At 38.9% G+C, this 18050-nt stretch overlaps 1 non-coding gene across 1 annotated transcript; it reads left to right on the top strand.

Annotated features, from left to right (window-relative positions):
• The first annotated feature begins 11301 nt into the window (after positions 1–11301).
• On the top strand, positions 11302–11408 carry LOC140831261 (small nucleolar RNA R71). Its single transcript, XR_012117836.1, has one exon. It is a non-coding gene; the product is annotated as a small nucleolar RNA R71 (small nucleolar RNA).
• The last annotated feature ends 6642 nt before the right edge of the window (positions 11409–18050 follow it).

An 18050-nucleotide genomic window follows, 5' to 3' on the forward strand; every position in this document is an offset into this window, starting at 1 on the left:
GGAGGAAAGCAGTTTTACTAATTCTTAAGTTGATTGTAGTGATTTCAATTTATGAATAAAATTTTGACTTCTTTTCATTTTCTTTCAATAGTTTTACGAGCTTGTATGTTGCATGTTCGATCATCATATGTTGAATTTCAGTCCATTTTAGTCCCCGCCCCAATCTCCATTTTTCATAATCAGACGCCATCGGGTCCCCGTACCCCATTCTATTGGTCGGAAAATTCTCATCCCGTCTTCGCGGACAATAAATCTTCATTCTAGTTTTCATCCTGAAAATAATCTAGAAATGGTAATGTGCTAGGCCGAGTTTGTCATCATCATCTCCGACCTAATTTGAATCAAATCACTATCTTCATCACCGCTTCAAACATTGGTTGAATTAACCAAAAAATCTTCAAATTCACTCACAGAATATAAAAACAATAATCCAATTACATATATAAATACTAATATTACTTAAACTTTACAAACTTTTGTAATTCATATTTCTTTTTTAACATTGAAATTCATGTTTCTTTTTTAACATTAACTTTAATTGCATTATCAACACTGAAAATCATTGTACACAACAGTTTTCAAACACCTAGGAATAGCATTAGAAAATATGTCACTTGCAGTAGTAATGCTAATCCGGGCAAGTTCAAGAGCAACGTTGTTTACGAACGAGGGCAATGGAGAAGTGTAGCTGTAGTAGTAAGAGGACAAAGCCTTCAAATGGATTCTGCAATGGTTCATCCATGTAATATCGAGAAGGATTCTGTACTGACTAGAGAATTGGAAGCATCTGTTTCAACATCCAAATTAGTCCAGTGAGAGGCGATTGCTTAATGCAATTTTAATTTGTAATTCATGGTTTTTAATAAAGAAAAAAGATGAAACTATATAATTATCATGAAGTAAAGAGATGAATTATAAATGAGATCTGAAAATTATGAATTTGAATTTTTTTCTTGTCAATTATTAGGAAAATTCAATATTATTATCAGTAGTAATGATATTATTATCGGAAGTTTCAGGGTAGGTTCGAAGATGAGGTAATATTCTCATACTCGTACTCGATTTGCTTCAGGATTTGAAAAATCTCCAAACCCGCCTCATTTCTAGTTTTTCCTGCGGGGCTCAAACCTGTTGAGAAAATTGCCATCTCTAATTTTAACATTCAATTTTACAGAGAACCAAATCTGAGAAAAAGTGTAAAATGATGGACTAATTCGAGTAATCAGAAAAAAGAGAATTAAATTGGGAAATATGATATAACAGAGTAAAAAAACATAGCACAAATGTATCATAAGCTTTTATTCCACTTCATATTTGACTCTACTAGCCTCACTAGTGTTTAATTAACTCAACACTTGAATTAATTTAATTTAGTCCATAACAATGTTTATAAAAATTACAATTTTCAAATACATTATTTATTTGGCCAACTTTTAATTTAGGAACACTTCCTCAATTTAAAAGTTACATTTCCCATAATCCTCATATAAAAATCATACTTCTATTTTTCTTTGCGCTTATAAAATCCTTTATTAGTAGTTCAACACATTGAACTATTTTACTTCTCAAAGGGATCTAGAAAGTTAGTATTTGTGTGACCCTCAATGGTTCAATGATACAACTAGTCGTTGGTTCACATCTCAATCTGATTTGGGACTAAACATGTCTTTAAATGAGCATACCCCACTTGCTCCATATTTACTTTTCAACTACTTGATAATAAGAATGTCATAACTCAAGTCTGATAGTACACAACAAATCATGTTAAACACCTAGCAGCATCGCTGACATGATACCCTAGGTATCAAATAATAGTACCTCCAAGAACCAATCTATTATGGTTAGCGTACAGTACGGTCCTTTCGTCTCATATATCCCGACTGATTAGACAACTATTGGTATATCAAGAGCTGTCAAAGAATCGATACTATGTGTCATGTCGTAGTTGCATCAATGGTGTAATATATGAAACCTCTTTCATAATTACCATCAATACTCTGATCAGATATTTCAAACTACATACACATACAATATCAATATCAAAGAGAAGTGTAGAATCCACGACTACGATGCATCGACTCCTATATGTTTCGACAAAACACCCAACATTGCCACCTGATGACCCCATATGAGTCGGTAAACAAGTCAAAGTGCAATACTAGCATGTAGAGTCTCAATGTTGTCCCGGGTCATAAGGAATAATGGTGTACAACCATAAACTAGGACGTTTTCACTCGATAAGTGAGAACCACTTTGAAAGTCATTTATGGAGGTGATCGAGCAAAACTTGCACAGTGAATAGTCCCAAAATTTATTTTATAGATGAAAGCTCGATTTAAATATCGCAAGTGCACGATAGTCAAGTTATAATAAACGTAAGTGAATACGAGTATCGATCCACAGGGACTGCGTTACACTATTTTTATTCTCACGTAAAATTTCTTTAGCAACGATGAATTGAGTTGATGATTAAACTAATGTAAATTGAACAATTAAAATAATTAAAATGCAAAGGAAATGTGCTCAAGAATGCAATGATTAATTTAGATTAAATCAAAGAAGAAATGAATTTGTTGGGAAATTATCAGTTCACCTACCACTCGTGTTTAAACAATTATATTCGACTTTTACTCGTGCATTCGACGGAATTCCCTAGACTAATTAATATACTCTGTCGAGCGATATTAATACTAATCATAAACATGCAGTACTCAAGTGTCCTCAAGTATTTAACAGTTCAAGATTGCATTACTTCCTATGGAATCCACTAGTTTTCATCCGGGTGAACTATCACTGTCGACACGTACCCAATTCCGTATATCTACTAAAATTGTAAATCCGTGGTTTATACTATGTGATATTATTGTTAATTATTCTATCGACATCATTAACAACATGAAATAATCAAAGGAAGTTAGCTAAGCTTCGATTGAAATAAGAATGAACAATAGCATAAACAAATCACTTAATAAAAACGTCGAGCAATAATGTTAAACAACGAGTACGGGGTAGGATCCCCTCAAATCCCAACAAATCTAGAGTTTAGCCACTAAAATTCATAATAAAAAAAAAACAACAATCTAAGAATTAAAAACTGAATAATGAAAATACTAAAGATGACGACGGATGACGGCCACGACGCGTGGAAATCTCGAAGTCTTCGAAATCTCCTTTGCTCCTAGCCTTTTCTCCAAGAAAATCTGATGAAAGTGATGATAAATCCCCCAAAACGCCGCCTCTCTCGTGTGTTAGGTCTATGGTGTCGAATCGAGTCCAAAAAAAAAGGAAACATATCTTTTCAAATCTCGCAGCTCGCTAGGGCGGTCAAAAGTGTCCGCCCTAGCGAGACGTTCTCGCAGAAATTTCCTCGGCCATGTCCCTGGATTCGCTGGGGCGGTCAAAAGTGTCCGCCCTAGCGAGAGACTTCGAATAAAACTCCTCGGCAAGACTAAAATGCTTGCTGGGGCGGTCACTTTTGACCGCTCTAGCGAGGTACTTCGAATAAGCTGCTCAATTCCTACCCACTTTTTGGCTCAATTCCTACCAAATGACCACAAAAATACACGAGATCAGTCATATTCTAAATAATGCTAAATAATTGCTAAATTAACTAAAACAAATTAATATGATGCATGAATGCGACTCAAAACCAACACTAAAAACACGTAAAAGAGTCCTATCAACCCCCTCATACTAACCTTTTGCTCGCCCTCGAGTAAAATAGGTTAAAGCACGAGATACTAACAAACTCAACAACCACAAAATTGCTCAAACAAGAAATAACTAACACAAGTAAATGTCAATGGTGAGTTAACAACGTTTATGTTCATGCCTCAGTTTACTTTCCCACTACCAATCAAGTCAAATCGCAACCGAATACTCATTCTCATCTACACATAAATTTCGACACTAATTTTAACGTGTGTGTGTGTGTCATGATGGGTCTTAGTCATTCGTACTTCAAATAGATCAATTATCAAATCATGCGAGTCACTCGATTAACACTTCAATACAAGTCTCACTAGCATGCATCCCCGTGTCCATCCATCACTAGCCACAAATTGAACTTTATTCAACTTTTAAGTACAGGTAGGGGTGTCGAAAAGAAGGAAAATAAGCTCAAGTGGCTAAAAGTTGGGAGTACACCGATCATTTTCATTGTGCAATCGTCAAGACTTTTCGTCTGACTTTCCTCGTCTCCTTACATCTCCAACTTTTAGCCTATGAATAGAATTTCATTCTTTTTATTTCGGCTCCCCCTCACCTTACATCTCCTTCTTTTTTTTTTTTTTTTTTTTTCTCTTTTTTTTTTTAAATTGCACAATTTTCACACATGTACTCCCTAGGCTAAGAATATAATACTTTGGATCACGACTGGTTAGGAGTATGACATTTCAATTCAGTGCAATGGAAAAGAGGCAAGTGTGAAGTTCAAGGTAAATCAAATTTTCTCATTCAAGGTCCCAATTAGCGACTTATTTTCACGGGTTTACCTGCTAAATCAACTCATAGTCGGTGCCTTTCAAGTTAACCACACAGAATTTTCAAATTTTCACCATTATTCCTACAAAATTCTAGTCCCCACAATTGTGTGCTCAGAAAGTTCAAATCTTGTACCAAAATTCATGCTTTAACAATCAAGAGTATCATTCACGAGGTGACCCAATCAATACTTTTGTAAACTATCAATTCAAATCATCATTGGCTCATAAACGATGTCTTCTCACCATAAACGACACCCAACAAAAGAAATCAACATAAACGACACCAAACGAAAAAAATGCACCGAAACTAAACCAATTAACTAAACAATCAAAACAATCTACCCACCCCCTCATACTAGAGTTGTGCAATGTCCTCAGTGCACAAAACGAAACAAACACTAAAAACTAAAAACTCATGAATGCAATTGCAACGACAGAATAAATAACAAGAAAGGGGAAATAGTAAACTCCCCTGGTCAGAAATCCTCCTCCTCGTCATGCTCAGGCGGTGCAACTCCCTCTTGAGCGGCTGGGGGCATAGGATAAGTGTACTGAAAATGGAAGGGCGGCGGGTATGCGGGGGCAGGTGGCCGCCCGGAAGTGTCGATGCCCAAATGCGTCGCGATCCCCTGCGTCAAATATTCTATATTCTGAATGTGGGCTTGATTCACGGCCTGGTACTCAGTCTGATAAGTGGCCCAAGCGCCCAATTCATCGACGCGGTCGCGCAAGGCACGGCGGCGTGGCTGCGGAGGTGGTGGTGCCTGTCCCAAGGCTGGTGGTGGTTGAGCTGCTTGCCCATACCCGAAAAATACCTCCGCGGGTAGCTCAGCCTGGCGTTTCTCCCTCTTGGATATATAGAGAGCCTGATCAATGGCTCTCATCGGTTGTAACCACTCATCATCGTCTTCAAAAATCACCCCCGCTCGGGCACACAGTTCAGTCACTAACGTTGGGAAATAGAAGCCCAAATTGCTGCTATTGATACACATGGTAAGCTGCCCAAAAATGAGCTTACCCACATCAATCGGCATCCCAGTACAGAGAGCATAAAGAACAACCGCCCTCTCACGCTGCACATCACTGATATGACCGACTGGCATCAATCTTTTAGACAAGAAAACATACCACAAGGCCTCTTCTACTTTCAAAAATTTCTCAAGAAAAACCGTGTATGCCCCAGGTTGTATATTTACTTCCCTCCGGGGCATTCGCATAAAATTCACGCACAACCGGAACTACTGCGGCATTCGGTTGTGCGACAAACGTATTCCACCCTCGCCTTTCAATTTGAGACTCAGAAAAAAGATCGATAATAAAAGAATCAAATCCGCGCTCAGGGATCGGCTTCCTATGCAGCCTAGCATGCTCAAATCGCTCTCTAGCTTTGTCGTTCACAAACATAGAAGGAGTGGAGCGAGAACTAGAGGCACCGTGAGTTACCTTGGATCGTTTGGGTGCCATGGCAAGACCAGAGTGCACAAGGTATGAATATCGCCGGAAAAATTCTTGAGGGTCGCCGGAGATGTCGCCGGAATCTATAGAAGATGACCGGAGAAGAAGAATTTGTCGCCTAAATGCTTCCCTGTGGAGAGGAGAGACCAAGGTGGAGTCTTTGCCCTGAAAAATTGCCAAATAATGAATATTATGCACACAAAAGGGATGGGGGCGCCGGAAAAACGAGAGGAGGGGAGTAGGGTTCGAAGTGAGGAAGAAAGAGAAGGGGAAAACGTTTTATATCTGCGCGACTCGCTAGGGCGGTCAAAAGTGTCCGCCCTAGCGAGTAGTTTCGGGAAACAAAATTTTTAAAGATACGAGTCCTCGCTGGGGCGGTCACTTTTGACCGCCCTAGCGAGTAGTTTCGGAAAAAAACTATTTGAAAAGTATGAGTCTTCGCTGGTGACCGCCCTAGCGAGATGTTTCGGCTAACCGATGACTGAAACCAAAACGAAAGCTCGCTGGGGCGGTCACTTTTGACCGCCCTAGCGAGAAGCTTCGGCGAAAAACACGAATGCCATGCCATGCAATGACCTAAATGCAAATGATGCGATAAAAAATAAATAAAATGAAATTAAAACAATATAAGGAGTAGAAGTAGTTCTCAATTTAGAGTCTAGAGCTAGACTTTTCACCCATGTCCTCAAGGACTGTCATGGAGTCGAGTGACTCCAATTTGTGGCTCAATTGTGCCACCAAGATAGTGCTTCAATCTTTGGGCATTCACAGTAAACGTCCCTTCCTTTCCATCATGTAATACCACTGCACCCGATGGGAACGCCTTGGCGATAGTGAATGGCCCTGACCACCTTGATTTTAGTTTGCCCGGAAAGAGTTGCAGGCGAGAATTGTACAACAACACCGCTTCACCCACTTTAAATTCCCTTCTTACAATGTGCTTATCATGGGCTCGTTTGGTGCGTTCCTTGTAGGACAGTGCAAGATCATAAGCTCTTCCTCGGAATTCATCTAACTGATTCAACTGCAGCAACCGTTTTTCACCTGCAAGAGCAAAATCAAAGTTTAGTGCTTTGGTCGCCCAATATGCTCTATGCTCTAATTCTACTGGTAGATGACATGCTTTACCAAAAAGTAACCTATACGGTGTAGTGCCTATAGGTGTTTTAAATGCAGTACGATAAGCCCACAAAGCATCATCTAACCGAACGGACCAGTCCTTCCTATTCACATTGACCGTCTTCTCCAAAATCCTCTTAATTTCCCGATTGGACACTTCAACTTGTCCACTCGTTTGGGGATGGTATGGAGTGGAAACTTTGTGGGTGACACCATATTTGCCCAACAGTTTATCAAAAATTTTGTTGCAAAAATGGGTGCCACCATCACTTATGATTGCACGTGGTGTACCAAATCGATTAAAAATACGTTTCTTCTAAAATTTTAACACCACTTGTGCATCATTAGTGGCACAAGCCTCCGCCTCCACCCATTTCGATACATACTCCACTGCCACCAAAATAAATTTCTTTGCAAAAGACACAGGAAACGGACCCATAAAATCAATACCCCACACATCAAATATTTCACACTCAACAATATTAGTTAAAGGCATCTCATGAAGGTTGGAAATATTACCTGTGCGTTGGCATCTATCACAATTGAGAACATACAAACGAGCATCCTTAAAAAGAGTTGGCCAATAGAAGCCACATTCAAGTACCTTAGATGCCGTCCGTATGGGTCCAAAGTGACCACCTACCTCACGGTCATGACAATGGTTCAGAATTTGATTGGTTTCCTCTTCCGCCACACATCTTCTTATCATGGAGTCTGCACAGATCTTAAACAAAAACGGTTCCTCCCAAAAATAGTATTTCACGTCTGAAAAGAATTTCTTTCTTTGGTGAAACGAGAAATTAGGTGGAGGTGTGCCAGTGACAAGAAAGTTAGCAAAATCGGCATACCACGGGTATGCATTTATCTCAAGTAATTGTTCATCAGGAAACCAGTCATCTATATCATCATCGACGCACTTAACTCTAACATGCTCAAGCCTAGACAGATGATCAGCAACTACATTTTCCACCCCCTTTTTATCTCGAATTTCGAGATCAAATTCTTGCAATAGTAAGATCCACCGAATCAATCTAGGTTTCGCATCTTTCTTAGCAAGCAAGTATTTTAGGGCAGAATGATCCGTATACACCGTTACTTTACACAGAACAAGGTATGCATGAAATTTATCGAAAGCAAATACTATAGCAAGTAATTCCTTTTCAGTAGTAGCGTAATTCAATTGAGCATCATTTAAATTCTTACTTGCATAGTAGATGGTATGAAATACCTTGTTCTTTCTTTGACCCAGCACCGCACCCACAGCTGTATCACTAGCATCGCACATCACCTCAAACGGTAACTCCCAATCAGGGGCAGTCAGAACAGGTGCTGTCACCAAGCTTTCCTTGAGTATCTCGAATGCCTGCAGACAAGTAGAATCAAAATTAAATTCCACATCTTTCATCAACAAAGAGGATAACGGTTTAGCAATTTTTGAAAAATCTTTAATGAACCGCCTATAGAAACCAGCATGCCCTAGGAAACTCCTGACTCCTTTCACTGATGCCGGTGGTGGTAGGTTTTTGATTACTTCCACCTTGGCCTTGTCAACCTCCATTCCATTCTCTGATACCTTGTATCCTAAAACAATTCCCTCTTGAACCATAAAATGACACTTCTCCCAATTCAACACCAAATTGCTCTCTTCACATCTAATTAATACCAAATTCAAGTTCTCTAAACATTCATTAAATGAGGAGCCAAAAATAGAGAAATCATCCATAAAAATTTCAAGGCCATTTCCAATCATGTCATGAAAGATAGCAGTCATGCATCTCTGAAACGTTGCAGGTGCATTGCACAAACCAAAGGGCATACGCCTAAACGCAAAAGTACCATAAGGGCAAGTGAAAGTAGTTTTCTCTTGGTCCTCAGGTGCAATTGTGATTTGATTGTATCCCGAATATCCATCTAGAAAGCAATAAAATTCATGACCTGCTAAACGTTCAATCATTTGATCGATAAATGGCAAGGGAAAGTGATCTTTACGGGTTGCATCATTCAATTTCCTATAATCTATGCACACACGCCAACCCGTAACAATTCTAGTGGGAATCAACTCATTTTTTTCATTAGTAATAACAGTAATCCCACCCTTTTTTGGCACACATTGTACAGGACTTACCCACGCACTATCAGAGATAGGATAGATAATACCTGCATCCAGAAGTTTAATCGTTTCAGCTTTTACTACCTCTTGCATCTTTGGATTGAGTCTCCTTTGTGGTTGTGCTAGAGGTGAGTATTGATCTTCCATCAGAATTTTGTGCATGCAAATTGAAGGACTTATCCCTTTTATGTCCGCAACCTTCCAAGCGAATGCGCCTTTATGCTCCTTGAGGACTCCCAAGAGTTTACTCTCCATGTCATATGTCAAAGAAGAGGAAATAATAAAGGTAATTTATTATTTTCTCCTAAGTATACGTACTTGAGATGTGGAGGTAGTGGTTTGAGCTCCAAAGTAGGTGGCTCCTCTAGGCTTGACCTCTGAGGCATTAAATCTTTTCTGTCTCCCAATTCCTCTAGTCTAAGCCTCACTTGCTTTCTCCAAGGTGGAATGGCATTGAGATGAGCTACCATCTCCATCTTTTCCTCGTCTAGCTCGTCCTCCTGCTTTTCAGTAGTGAGAGTGGCCTCCAATGGTTCTTTCAATCCATCCTGCACAAAATCACAAACAAGAGAATCCAAGACATCAATACGAAAGCAACTATCGTTGTGCATTGTGTGCTTGAGAGTATTGAAAACATCAAAAATAATTTCTTCTTCTCCCACTCTCAGTCTCAACTTCCCCTCTTCAACATCAATTAGTGCTTTCCCTGTAGCCAGAAACGGTCTTCCTAGGATCAAAGGCATCTCTACATCTTCCTCCATGTCAAGTATCACAAAATCTGCAGGGAAAATGAACTTATCCACTTTCACCAAAACATCTTCGATAATCCCACGTGGATACTTGACAGATCTGTCAGCCAGCTGCAGCGACATCCTAGTTGGCTTGGGTTCACCTAAGCCCAGTCTCCTAAACACAGAAAAAGGCATCAGATTAATACTCGCACCCAGATCACATAGAGCTCTATGAAAATTAATGTCACCAATAATGAAAGGTATAGAGAAACTCCCTGGATCTTTTTGCTTAGGAGGCATCTTGTTTTGAACTAAAGCGGAGCAATTTTCAGTCAAATTCACCATCATGTGATCTTCTAGCTTCCGCTTATTTGCTAAGATATCTTTCAAGAATTTTGCATAACTTGGCATATTCAATAAAGCATCAGCAAAAGGAATGTTAATATGCAATTTCTTAAATATCTCAAGAAATTTACCAAATTGTGCATCTAATTTAGCTTTCTTCAATGCGGCAGGGAAAGGTGGAGGGATAACAATTTTGTTTTGTGCAATAGGTGTAAATGTAGAGTTAGAAGACTTACCTCCTCGATTTTCCACCTCATCCTCGCCATGCTTGGTCTTTTCCTCATGAGACTCGAGTGCTTTTCCACTCCGCAATTCCACAGCCTTCACATGCTCTCTTGGGTTAGTTTCCGTGTTGCTTGGCAAAGCTCCTTGCTCCCTATTAGAAATCAACTTTGCCAATTGTCCAATCTGATTCTCTAACCCCTTTATGGATGCATCTTGATTCTGAAATCTCGTCTCCGTTGCAGAAATAAATTTAGTCATCATTTGCTCTAAATTGGACTTCTCCTCCCGAGGCGGCTCTGGTTTGAATCCTTGGTGCATCCCATATGGTGGACCTCTTTGTTGGCGATTTTGGCTGTTTTGGCCTCCCCACAAAAAGTTTGGGTGATTCCTCCATCCCGGATTGTATGTATTCGAATAAGGGTCATTTCTAGGACGGTTCTGGAATCTCACTTGTTTCACCGGTGCTCCCTCAGGCACATAAAATGGATTGCCATCTTGGCAATCCTGCACGTCATGCTCACCCCCACACTTATCACAGAAAATTTCTTGCAGACGCATAGCCGACCCACTCATGCTCATCCCATCAATCTTTCTACTCAAAGCCTCTAACTGTGCTGAAACTGCAGACAAATCATTAACTTGATGAACTCCAGCACCTCGTCTCTGCCTATCAGACTGAGGATGATAGCTACTCCCAGCCATCTCCTCCAATAACTCATATCCTTCCTCAGCCGTCTTTCTCAGTAAGTTACCACATGCAGCAGCATCTATCATAGTACGGTTAGGAGTAATAAGACCATAGTAGAAAGTTTGAATAACTAACCCAAGCGGTAGCTCATGGTGTGGACATCTCCTCAACAAGTCCTTGTAACGCTCCCATGCCTCGTAAAGTGACTCGTTCTCATATTGAGCAAACGTAGTAATGTCGGCTCTAAGCTTCATAGTCTTCGACGGAGGAAAGTACTTGATCAGGAATGCCTTTGCCATATCCTCCCATGTAGTGATAGACCCTACAGGCAAACAGTTTAACCACGACTTAGCTTTATCTTTCAGTGAAAATGGAAATAAGCGCAAACGAACAGCATCATCAGACACGCCATTAAACTTAAAAGTATCACAAATTTCAAGAAAGTCAGCTATATGAGAATTAGGGTCGTCAAGTGCACTTCCCCCAAATTGAACAGTGTTCTGAATCATCTGGATGATAGCTGGCTTGATCTCAAACTGATTAGCTCGGATGACTGATCTTACGATGCTTGGACGTGCTCCATCAAGAGACGGCTGTGCATAATCCAACATTGGGATGCGACGTGGTATCTCAACTTGTCTATTGTCACGCTGTTCTTCTCCACGTTCTTGCTCGTGTCTTTCCATCTGTTCTTTGAGTCTTTGTTGTTGTCTTCGACGTCTAGCTGTGCGTTCAATCTCGGGGTCAAAAGGCTCAAGCTTAAATTCGAGTGATCTTCGCATGCACCACCAGAAAAATCTGCAACACAAGGAGAGTATCAAATAGCAATAAAATAAGTAATACTAAAGAATTTAAATGAGAAATAAAAAAAATCGTGAATCAACAGTCCGTGGCAACGGCGCCAAAAATTTGATCGAGCAAAACTTGCACAGTGAATAGTCCCAAAATTTATTTTATAGATGAAAGCTCGTTTTAAATATCGCAAGTGCACGATAGTCAAGTTATAATAAACGTAAGTGAATACGAGTATCGATCCACAGGGACTGCGTTACACTATTTTTATTCTCACGTAAAATTTCTTTAGCAACGATGAATTGAGTTGATGATTAAACTAATGTAAATTGAACAATTAAAATAATTAAAATGCAAAGGAAATGTGTTCAAGAATGCAATGATTAATTTAGATTAAATCAAAGAAGAAATGAATTTGTTGGGAAATTATCAGTTCACCTACCACTCGTGTTTAAACAATTATATTCGACTTTTACTCGTGCATTCGACGGAATTCCCTAGACTAATTAATATACTCTGTCGAGCGATATTAATACTAATCATAAACATGCAGTACTCAAGTGTCCTCAAGTATTTAACAGTTCAAGATTGCATTACTTCCTATGGAATCCACTAGTTTTCATCCGGGTGAACTATCACTGTCGACACGTACCCAATTCCGTATATCTACTAAAATTGTAAATCCGTGGTTTATACTATGTGATCTTATTGTTAATTATTCTATCGACATCATTAACAACATGAAATAATCAAAGGAAGTTAGCTAAGCTTCGATTGAAATAAGAATGAACAATAGCATAAACAAATCACTTAATAAAAACGTCGAGCAATAATGTTAAACAACGAGTACGGGGTAGGATCCCCTCAAATCCCAACAAATCTAGAGTTTAGCCACTAAAATTCATAATTAAAAAAAACAACAATCTAAGAATTAAAAACTGAATAATGAAAATACTAAAGATGACGACGGATGACGGCCACGACGCGTGGAAATCTCGAAGTCTTCGAAATCTCCTTTGCTCCTAGCCTTTTCTCCAAGAAAATCTGATGAAAATGATGATAAATCCCCCAAAACGCCGCCTCTCTCGTGTGTTAGGTCTATGGTGTCGAATCGAGTCCAAAAAAAAGGAAACATATCTTTTCAAATCTCGCAGCTCGCTAGGGCGGTCAAGTGTCCGCCCTAGCGAGACGTTCTCGCAGAAATTTCCTCGGCCATGTCCCTGGATTCGCTGGGGCGGTCAAAAGTGTCCGCCCTAGCGAGAGACTTCGAATAAAACTCCTCGGCAAGACTAAAATGCTCGCTGGGGCGGTCACTTTTGACCGCTCTAGCGAGGTACTTCGAATAAGCTGCTCAATTCCTACCCACTTTTTGGCTCAATTCCTACCAAATGACCACAAAAATACACGAGATCAGTCATATTCTAAATAATGCTAAATAATTGCTAAATTAACTAAAACAAATTAATATGATGCATGAATGCGACTCAAAACCAACACTAAAAACACGTAAAAACGAGTCCTATCAGGAGGGTTGTTCAATACACTCTATAACGAGCACCTATCTGCATTCTCGGACATCACAATGTCCCCTACCAATGAAACATGGTAATCGCATCACAGATACTAGTCTCAAACTCAAGCGGCCTTTATCCTTCTTAGCGATGGCTGAATCGACTAGGAACTGTTTAGAATATAAAGTATTCCAAATATGAGTTTCATGATACTCATCATATGAGCATATCATATTTTTTCTACATTTGTATATTCAAAGACTTTATATGTGCAACAAGCATGGGTATACAGATAAAGATGTGACAAAACAATAATTTCAAATACTATTAAAATAAAGATTGTTTATACATAGAGTTTCAATGTAAACCCTCGGCCAACACTTGGCTCGACGGGCGCCTACTCTAACAGCTTTTTCACCAGTAGCTATGTTTAAATCCATTAGAATACTACTAGCCACAACAGCATAGTATGATTATGAGATATGACAAATGGATGTAAAAACAACATTCCTCAATGGAGACAGTAAAGAAGATATTTATATGTCTCAACCTGAGGATACACAGTAGTAGGAAGTGAGCATAAGGTATGTTAACTTCAAAGATCAATATACGATCTCAAGCAGGCGTCCAGAAGTTGGAACATCAGATTGACAATACCATCAAGGAATTTGGTTTTGTCAAAAATCCTGAGGAACCATGTGTGTACAAGAAAGTTAATGGGAGTGCAATTACATTCCTAGTACTTTATATTGATGATATCATGCCTATTGGGAATGATGTAGGATTACTACAGTCAACTAAAGTATGGTTAGCAAGTAAATTCTCCATGAAAGACATGGGTGAATCATCCTATGTATTAGGAATACAAATATATAGATCAAAAAGGATGCTGGGGTTCACCCAAGCGACTTATATCGATACCATTCTGAAAAGATTCTATATGGAAGAGTCCAAGAGAGGATACTTACCAATATGTCACGGTGTTACTTTATTTTAAGCAATGTGCCCCAAGATTAATGAAGAGATAGAGATGATGAGACATCTTCTATATGTGTCAGCCATTGGTAGTAGCATATAAGGTATGATATCAACACGCCCTGATGTTGCTTATGCTCTGAGATTTATTGTACCGTGCTTAATGTTAATTACTACAAGAACATATCTGTGATGTTGTGTATCGTGTTTAATGTTAAGGACACAGAGATGTCCATGAAAGAGGATAGGTTACGGTGCTGGTTGCGCAACAGAAGTATAAAAACGAAAATCATACATTTTCAAGAGCAAGAAAACTGAGCACCCAACAAAGTGTGTAGCAAATACAAAAACACCAAAATATGTCATACATAGGGTGTTTTAGAAAATTACCTATCAATCATAAGGATTGATGTTTTTGCTCCAACCAAGTTGTAAACAACTTGGCTCTTGAAGGTAGACTATCTACAAGATTCCAACACAACTCCTTGCTCAAAAGGATCATTCCTTCAAAATTAGGCCCACCACTAACAAAGTAGAACCACTCTAATTTTGCACTAGAAAAATTAGAGCATTTTTCATTGAGAAGAATAATATTTCCTCAACAAAATTAAGAAGAAAAATTGGAGGAATTTGCTATCAAAATTTCGGCCATCTCATCTTGGAGTGAAGGGGAGAGTTTTTCTTGGTATTGAGAAAAGTAGAAGCAAGCATATGCATGTCATGCATAGATTATTGAAAAAGTTCCCCCCAACTCTTCACCTCCCAAGCATGCAATTCTATTTGGGCTTGTAACAATTACAAGACCCATGGACTTTTATTTAAATATCTCAAACCCATTTGAGACCATTGATCCATTACTTGATTTTACTCAAGCCCACGAGTTTAATAATTATTTCTAATTGGGCTCTACAAGGCCCAATATTATTTAATTAATTCAACACTTGAATTTAATTATTTGGATCTACTAGGCCCACTAGTGTTTAATTAATTCAACACTTGAATTAATTTAATTTAGTCCATAATAATGTTTATGAAAAGCACAATTTTCAAATACATTATTTGTTTGGCCAACTTTTAATTTAAGAAGACTTCCACAAATTAAAAGACATATTCCCCTTATAGAAGTCATACTTCTATTTTTCCTTTCGCTTATAAACTCCTTTATAAGCCGTTCAACACATTGAACTATTTTACTTCTCAACGGCATCTAAAAAGTTAGCACTTGTGTGACCCTCAATGGTTCATTGATACAACTAGCCAGGGGTTCACATCTCCATGCGATTCGAACTAAACATGTCCTTATACGAGCATACCCCAATAGCTCTATTCTTACTTATCAACTCCTTGATAACAAGAACGTTAGAACTCAAGTCTGATAGTGAAACGTCCTCATCTTTTATTTGCTTTAAAAGTACTAGAATTTTTTTTTTTTTTATCTCTCACATTTTCGGTCATTGCATGCACATGCACATAAAAATAATCTTGCACCATTTTAAAGTAAATCATCCAACTAGTATTTGAAAATTGAAAGGTAATAGTCAAACCATAAATCGTAAAACGTTTTACCAAACCTAAAAATCAATAAATGTTGAAAAGTGTAGCCCATACTAAACTCTCCAAAACCTCTCAAAAGCGTAAATAAATGGTCTTAAAATCTTTAAAAGAAATCATAAAGCGTAATGCGGAAAATAATACGCTGGTCCTCGGGTTGTGTGCACCTTCAGTCCAGTAGTATCACCCGTCAAATCCTCCCTCAGAACCACCTACATCCATCACACCTAGTGAGTCTAAAGACTCAACACACCATAATCTTTATAACGAGTAATACGTAATAGAGTCAAACATATAACGGTGAAAAATACTTGTACTTAAAATATCGTTTTCATGAAGATGCATAAACATAAACATAACATTTTCATAAATATTTTCATGATGCATAAAACTTTAAATATAAACATTTTCATAAATGTTTTCATGATGCATTTCATAAACCTTAACCTTTTTCCCTTTTTCCTCAACATGACATGACATAAAACATTTTTCATGATCTTAAATATTTTTCCTTTTCCTTTTTCCTTTGTTGAATTCAGATCGTTAATTGTGAATTTCCTCTCATGACATGACCTCTTGATGGATCCATCAGAAATAAAACCACAGTACTGGGCGGCGGGGGACACCAGCAACACTCTCACCGGTCAACTGGGCCCTGGCCTAACATGAATCGAATAGAAATACGATCGTCGGGGCTCCCAATGGGCTTTCCCCTCACGACATTCCTATCCTAACCTCAAACCTCATAACCTCTTAACCTCTTGTTCGCAATAATGGAAACACGATCGTCGGGCTCCCACTGGGACCATCACCCTCACGATATCGCCACCATTGACGAACTAGTCACAATCACTTCACTTCATTCAACGTATTTCATTCACATCACTTATTAAAACGTGCATAACATAACATTTTCTCTTTTCTTTTGAAACCAAGCATGCAACATGTATTTTAAATGTCTTTTTCAATCATGAACATTATTTAGACATTTAAAAAAAATCAGCATTTAATCATTAGAAATTCATAAACATTTCAAAATCATCATAATAACATAGAAACAGCATTTCGGGCACTGCCATGACCTTTACTAAATTCCCGGTGTAAAATGACCGTTTTACCCCTGGCTTCGACATTTTACGAATTCGACTTTTTCCTTGATTTCATGACTCTAATATGTCCCAAATAATTATTTAAGCTTATGTGAATTTGTCCATAATTTTATTTAGCTTAAACATTAGACTTTTAATTTATTCCTTAAACGAAACGTATTAATGCGATTGAATCCCGAAAAATCCCAAACCTCATCATAAAATTCCCAAATCAGAAACTTAGACTTATAATAATTATTTAAGTTTAAATCTAATTTTTCATAATTTTATAACGCTTAAAACAAGGCTTTTCAATTAATTCGTTAATTAACATTTCGTGCGGCGATTAAATCTCGAATAAATCCAAAACTCGTTATTTTGATCCCAAATTTTAAACATAACCTTTTTATGATTTATTCTACCCTTCCAAGTCATGAGCCACCCCCGTGGACCCTTGGATCAATTTTTTCTTCTTATTTTCGAAATATGACCCACACTCGAACACACCGAGCCATCTCTCAATTTACTCGAGCCACACCCGAGCCACTTCGAGCCAAAACCTAGCCAACCCATCTAGGGACCCTACTGTGCAAGCCCAGCCCATAAAACAACCACTGGCCCGCTCGAAAACTCCCTGGAAAGTGAACACAAAATCTGTGTATGTGTGTGCATGAGACTCCAAGTGATTCTAGGACTCCTAGCCAACCTAGGACTCTTCCAACCGAACCACCACCAAGCCCAGACGGCCCCAACCAACCCTGGACCACGGCCAGCCCCTAACCAGACCAGCCCCAAGCCATTGAACCCCACGCACGAAACACAGCAGCTACACAGCAGCTGCTCGCCCTTAGCCTTCCTCTCACGCCCTCATGCTTCTGCTCGCCTTGCCTGAACCCAACCGTACCAGACCTCAAACCAGCCCCTGGTGCCCCTTCTTATGACCCTAAGGACCTAACCTAGCCCAGCCCAAGCCCCC

This window comes from Primulina eburnea, chromosome 4 (genome assembly GCF_022965805.1).
Source record: "Primulina eburnea isolate SZY01 chromosome 4, ASM2296580v1, whole genome shotgun sequence".
NCBI classification, from domain to species: Eukaryota; Viridiplantae; Streptophyta; class Magnoliopsida; order Lamiales; family Gesneriaceae; genus Primulina; species Primulina eburnea.